This window comes from Balaenoptera physalus (genome assembly GCF_965194825.1).
Source record: "Balaenoptera physalus genome assembly, chromosome: 13".
In the NCBI taxonomy this organism is placed as follows: Eukaryota; Metazoa; Chordata; class Mammalia; order Artiodactyla; family Balaenopteridae; genus Balaenoptera; species Balaenoptera physalus.
The window spans coordinates 40,720,398-40,726,875 of record NC_138892.1 but is presented as its reverse complement, the minus strand read 5'-3'; the positions used below and the strand labels follow the sequence as shown (position 1 = coordinate 40,726,875).

Here is a 6,478-nt window from a genome sequence, read left to right as displayed (position 1 = left end):
AGGTCTTCAGTTTCAGGGGGAGAAAGAAGAAGAGGGAGCTGCTTGAGGAAAATACTTGGAGTAAAGAAAGAAACAGAAACACTATTCTCTTTTAGAAATATGTGGTAGTTAAGTGCTTCAAGTTTTGTCTTTATAGTTAGCCATCTAACTCCTTAATGGAATTAGAATACTTAGTTGGTTTCACTGTTTGTTTTACATTTTAATTTTATTTATTTTTAATTTTTCTTAATTTTAATTTCAATCTCTCTTATTTTCAAAACCACTAAGCTTTATTTCTTTAAAAAAAATAGAAAATAGTTGGGCTTGTATTAGTTTTCTTAGTTCTGTTAAAAGAAGATTGAAAATGGATTATGAAGTTGCTCATTCATGAACAATCAAATATTGCATTCTTTGCTGAAATGACAGCTTTTGGTTAATTAATTATGTTGTAGGCATTTACACTTCTTCTGTGGGCAGTGCGCCATAGCACAAGTTGCTCACATGAGCAGCTTTAAGAATATTCTACACTTAATACTCACGTATTATAAGGACTTCAGCTAGTTAAAAAGTGTGTTTCTTTTTATTAATTATCATCCCTTCCTTTTGCTTACTTCTCTGGAAACTTTGCTCACGTAAACCTAAATGTCTACTTGTTCTCACCAAAGACATGGAATAAATCGTTCTCTCAGAAAATTGCACTGTTTCCTAAGCTTTCAATTTCCAATGTATCCCTGAATTCTTCACTCTCTACCCTTGAAACATTCTCTCACTTTTAGTTTGTGTCAACAGCTCACCCTGCCTTATCAATCTCTCTTGTCTCTTCTGTTGCAGAAACTGCCCATGTTAGGAGTGGTGGATATAAGATTTGAGCTTTAATTTCCAATTCCATATGCTCTTTGACCGTGTCCTAAGGAAGCTGAGAGATTTCAGTATCCCATTTTTTAAGCAAGAATTTGTTGTAAATAAGTCTGGCAGATGGCCACAACACCTGGGACAATTAAGCCCCAGGAATGGATGAGTAGTTTTCTAAGGTGAATAGAATTTCCATCTGTTCAAATGGCACGTTAGGGGTTTAGACAAGCCAGTGCTGGCTGCTCGGGGTGTGTGCCTTACACAAGCCTACTTTTTGGTCCCCCAGATACTTCCTGACTGTCCCGCTAAAAAGTGGAGAAAGTAGGAAAACAACTACTTGCTCTTTTTACAGCTGTCTGGCTGTTGTGAATGGATAACTTAGGCTTCTTTGGGTTTAAGAAATGAGATCAAACAGTTTTCATGAAATTCCACTCACATTTTGAATGCATGACTTATTTTGGTTTATTCTGTTGTAGAATATTCCAAAGCCAGAAGTAAATGCTAAAGAATAAATTATCCCATTTAAAAGATACGGATGTACCACATAACAGATTGTGGCCACAAACATTCTGAGTCAGACCTTCCCCTCCAAATGCCCCATCATCCCCTACACCCTGGCAACTCTCTAATTAATGTGTGATGGAATCATACCAAATCAGTGTTAGGAATATATTATTTAGAGCCTAGGTTATTATTTTGAAGGTCTGTTGCTTAGGGTAAGCCACAGAAAATCAGTGAATTAGGCAGGATTTTTGTTTGTTTTCTGTTTGAGGATGTACAATAAGTTGGCTAGTACAAGGAAGCTCTTACATCCTTGCAAACTCCAGTCACATTGCCATGTAAAGTCATTGCCAAGTTTTCAAAAATGAATCTGGACTGCTATTCCAATTCATGACTGTTCCGCCTCCGTGACAGTTGGCGCTCGCTTTTGCAGGGGACACAGCTGAAACTGCGTGGTGGAAGTGTCATTGCACTGCTAAGGTTTTGGATTTTGTTGCTCTGAAGAACTCGTACGTCAAAGAATAGCAGCTTCTCGGTCTTCTTCTCTCCCCATCAGCAGCTGGTGTCTACTTTTCTCCTTGTTTCCTCCAGACCGTCCCCTCCGCAGCATCATTTCTGGACTGTAACTCTGCCTTTCTTTCTGCATTTTTTTTTTCTTTTTGGTAAGCATATTGACTTACATGGTTTGCTGATAATTCCTGAAGATGCATTTGCAGCCTTGAATCTCAGTGCCTTTCTGGCTTAAGTATCTGGGCAATCTTATGGCAGTACTTGGAGAACCCTCTAAAGGCTGAGACCTGACCTTTCAAACAGTTGAAGTATTGACCACACCACACACCAGATTTAAACTTGGCTGTGCCATTTGCTAACACTGTAGCTTCAGAGCATATATTTGACCTATGCTAATTATTTATTTATTTATATTTATTTCACATCTTTATTGGAGTATAAATGCTTTACAATGTTGTGCTAGTTTCTGCTGTACAACAAAGTGAATCAGCTATATATATACATATAGCCCCATATCTCCTCCCTCTTGTGTCTCCCTCCCACCCTCAATATTCCATCCTTCTAGGTCGTCACAAAGCACCGAGCTGATCTCCCTGTGCTATGCAGCAGCCTCCCACTAGCTATCTGTTTTACATTTGGTAGTGTATATATGTCATTGCTACTCTCTCACTTCATCCCAGCTTCCCCGTCCCACCCTGTGCTCTCAAGTCTGTTCTCTACGTCTGTGTCTTTATTCTTGCCCTGCCACTAGGTTCATCAGTACCGCTTTTTAAAACTCCATATATATGCGTTAGCATATGGTATTTGTTTTTCTCTTTCTGACTTACTTCACTCTGTATGACAGACTCTAGGTCCATCCATCTCACTACAAGTAACTCAATTTTGTTTCTTTTTATGGCTGAGTAATATTCCAATGTATGTGCCACATCTTCTTTATCCATTCATCTGTCGATGGACACTTAGGTTGCTTCCATGTCCTGGATATTGTAAATAGTGCTGCAATGAACATTGTGGTACATGACTCTTTTTGAATTATGGTTTTCTCAGGGTATATGCCCAGTAGTGGGATTGCTGGGTCATATGGTAATTCTATTTTTAGTTTTTTAAGGAACCTCCATACTGTTCTCCATAGTGGCTGTATCAATTTACATTCCCACCAACAGTGCAAGAGGGTTCCCTCTTCTCCACACCCTCTCCAGCATTTATTATTTGCAGATTTTTTGATGATGGCCATTCTGACCTGTGTGAGGTGATACCTCATTGTGGTTTTGATTTGCATTTCTCTAATGATTAGTGATGTTGAGCATTCTTTCATGCATTTGTTGGCCATCTGTATGTCTTCTTTGGAGAAATGTCTATTTAGGTCTTCCGCCCATTTTTGGATTGGGTTGTTTGTTTTTGTGATATTGAGCTGCATGAGCTGCTTGTATATTTTAGAGATTAATCCTTTGTCAGTTGCTTCATTTGCAAATATTTTCTCCCATTCTGAGGGTTTTCTTTTCATCTTGTTTATGGTTTCCTTTGTGGTACAAAAGCTTTTAAGTTTCATTAGGTCCCATTTGTTTATTTTTGTTTTTATTTCCGTTTCTCTAGGAGGTGGGTCAAAAAGGATCTTGCTGTGATTTATGTCATAGAGTGTTCTGCCTATGTTTTCCTCTAAGAGTTTTATAGTGTCTGGCCTTACATTTAGGTCTCGAATCCATTTTGAGTTTATTTTTGTGTGTGGTATTATGGTGTGTTCTAATTTCATTCTTTTACATGTAACTGTCCATTTTTCCCAGCACCACTTATTGAAGAGGCTGTGTATTCTCCACTGTATATTCTTGCCTCCTTTGTCAAATATAAGGTGACCATATGTGCATGGGTTTATCTCTGGGCTTTCTATCTTGTTTCATTGATCTATATTTCTGTTTTTGTGCCAGTACCATACTGTCTTGATTACTGTAGCTTTGTAATATAGTCTGAAGTCAGGCAGCCTGATTCCTCCAGCTCCATTTTTCTTTCTCAAGATTGCTTTGGCTATTCGGGGTCTTTTGTGTTTTCATACAAATTGTAAAATTTCTTGTTCTGATTCTGTGAAAAATGCCATTGGTAGTTTGATAGGGATTGCACTGAACCTGTAGATTGCTTTGGGTAGTATAGTCATTTTCTCAATATTGATTCTTCCATTTCAGGAGCTTGTTATATCTCTCCATCTGCTTATGTTATCTTTGATTTCTTTCATCAGTGCTTTATAGTTTTCTGAGTACAGGTCTTTTGCCTCCTTAGGTAGGTTTATTCCTAGGTATTTTATTCTTTTTGGTGTGATGGTAAATGGGATTGTTTCCTTAATTTCTCTTTCTGATCTTTCGTTTTTAGTGTATAGGAATGCAAGAGATTTCTGTGCATTAATTTTGTATCCTGCAACCTTACTAAGTTCATTGATTAGTTCTAGCAGTTTTCTGGTGGCATCTTTAGGATTTTCTATGTATAGTATCATGTGCTCTGCAAGCAGTGACAGTTTTACTTCTTCTTTTCCAATTTGTTTTCCTTTTATTTCTTTTTCTTCTCTGATTGCTGTCACTAGGACTTCCAATACTATGTTGAATAATAGTGGTGAGAGTGGACATCCTTGTCTTGTTCCTGATCTTAGAAGAAATGCTTTCAGTTTTTCACCATTGAGAATGATGTTTGCTGTGGGTTTGTTGTATATGGCTTCTATTATGTTGAGGTAGTTTCCCTCTATGCCCACTTACTGGAGAGTTTTTATATAAATGGGTGTTGAATTTTGTCAAAAGTCTTTTCTGCATCTATTGAGATGATCATATGGTTTTTATTTTTTAATTTGTTAATACGTTGTATCACATTGATTGAAGAATATATAGAAGAATCCTTACCTCCCTGGGATAAATCCCACTTGATCATAGTGTGTGATCCTTTTAATGTGTTGTTGGATTCTGTTTGCTAGTATTTTGTTGAGGATTTTTGCGTCTATGTTCATCAGTGATATTGGCCTATAATTTTCTTTTTTTTGTGATATCTTTGTCTGGTTTGGTATGAGGGTGATTGTTGCCTCATAGAACGTGTTTGGGAGTGTTCCTCCCTCTGCTATATTTGGAAGAGTTTGAGAAGGATAGGTTTTAACTCTTCTCTAAATGTTTGATAGAATTCACCTGTGAAGCCATCTGGTCCTGGACTTTTGTTTGTTGGAAGATTTTTAATTACAGTTTCAATTTCCTTACATGTGATTGGTCTGTTAATATTTTCTAATTCTTCCTGGTTCAGTCTTGGAAAGTAGTACTTTTCCAAGAATTTGTCCATTCCTTTCAGGTTGTCCATTTTATTGGCATATAATTGCTTGTAGTAGACTCTTATGATCTTTTGTATTTCTGCAGTGTCAGTTGTATTCTCTCCTTTTTCATTTCTAATTTTATTGATTTGACTCCTCTCCCTTTTTTCTTAATGAGTCTGGCTAATGGTTTATCAATTTTGTTTATCTTCTCAAAGAACAAGCTTTTAGTTTTATTGATCTTTGCTATTGTTTTCTTTGTTTCTATTTCATTTATTTCTGCTCTGATCTTTGTGATTTCTTTCCTTCTACTAATTTTGGCTCTTCTTTGTTCTTCTTTTTCCAGTTGCTTTTGGTGTAAGATTCGATTGTTTATTTGAGATTTTTCTTGTTTCTTGAGGTGAGCTTGAATTGCTATGAACTTCCCTCTTAGAACTGCTTTTGCTGTGTCCCATAGGTTTTGGATCATTGTGTTTTTGTTGCCATTTTTTTCTAGATATTGTTTTTATTTTCTCTTTGATTTCTTCAGTGATCTCTTAGTTATTTAGCAATGTACTGTTTAGCCTCCATGTATTTGTGTTTTTTCCTGTTTTTTTTCCTGTAATTGATTTCTAATCTCATAGCATTGTAGTCAAAAAAGATACTTGATTTAAATTTTCTTAAATTTTTCAAGGCTTGATTTGTGACCCAAAATGTGATCTATTCTGGAGAACATTCCATGTGCACTTGAGAAGAAAATGTATTCTTCTGCTTTCAGGTGGAATGTCCTAAAATATCCATTAAGTCTATCTGGTCTGTTGTGTCATTTAAAGCTTATGTTTCCTTATTTATTTTCCGTCTGGATGATCTGTCTACTGATGTAAGTGAGGAGTTAAAGTCCCCCACTATTATTGTGTTACTGTCGATTTCTCCTTTTATGACTGTTAACATTTGCCTTATGTATTGAGGTGCTCCTACGTTGGGTGCATAAATATTTACAATTGTTATATCCTCTTCTTGGATCGATCCCTTGATCATTATGTAGTGTCCCTTTTTGTCTCTTGTAATAGTCTTTATTTTAAAGTCAATTTTATCTGATATGAGTATTGCTACTCCAGCTTTCTTGTGATTTCCATTTGCATGGAATATCTTTTTCCATCTCCTCACTTTCAGTCTGTATGTGTCCCTCCGTCTGAAGTGGGTTTCTTGTAGACAGCATATATAACGGTCTTGTTTCTGTATCCATTCAGCCAGTCTGTGTCTTTGGTTGGAGCATTTAATCCATTTACAATAAACATCGATATGTATGTTCCTATTACCATTTTCTTAATTGATTTGGGTTTGTTTTTGTGGATCTTTATCTTGTCCTGTGTTTCCCACTTAGAGAAG

General features: G+C 36.5%; 2 long non-coding RNA genes across 2 annotated transcripts in view; one reads left to right on the top strand and one right to left on the bottom strand.

Moving 5' to 3' along the window:
• Positions 1–6,478, bottom strand: part of LOC309640440 — a 676,795-nt gene that overhangs the window by 406,341 nt on the left and 263,976 nt on the right. The window lies entirely within an intron of this gene.
• LOC309640431 overlaps positions 1–6,478 on the top strand; it is a 181,195-nt gene that overhangs the window by 17,706 nt on the left and 157,011 nt on the right. The window lies entirely within an intron of this gene.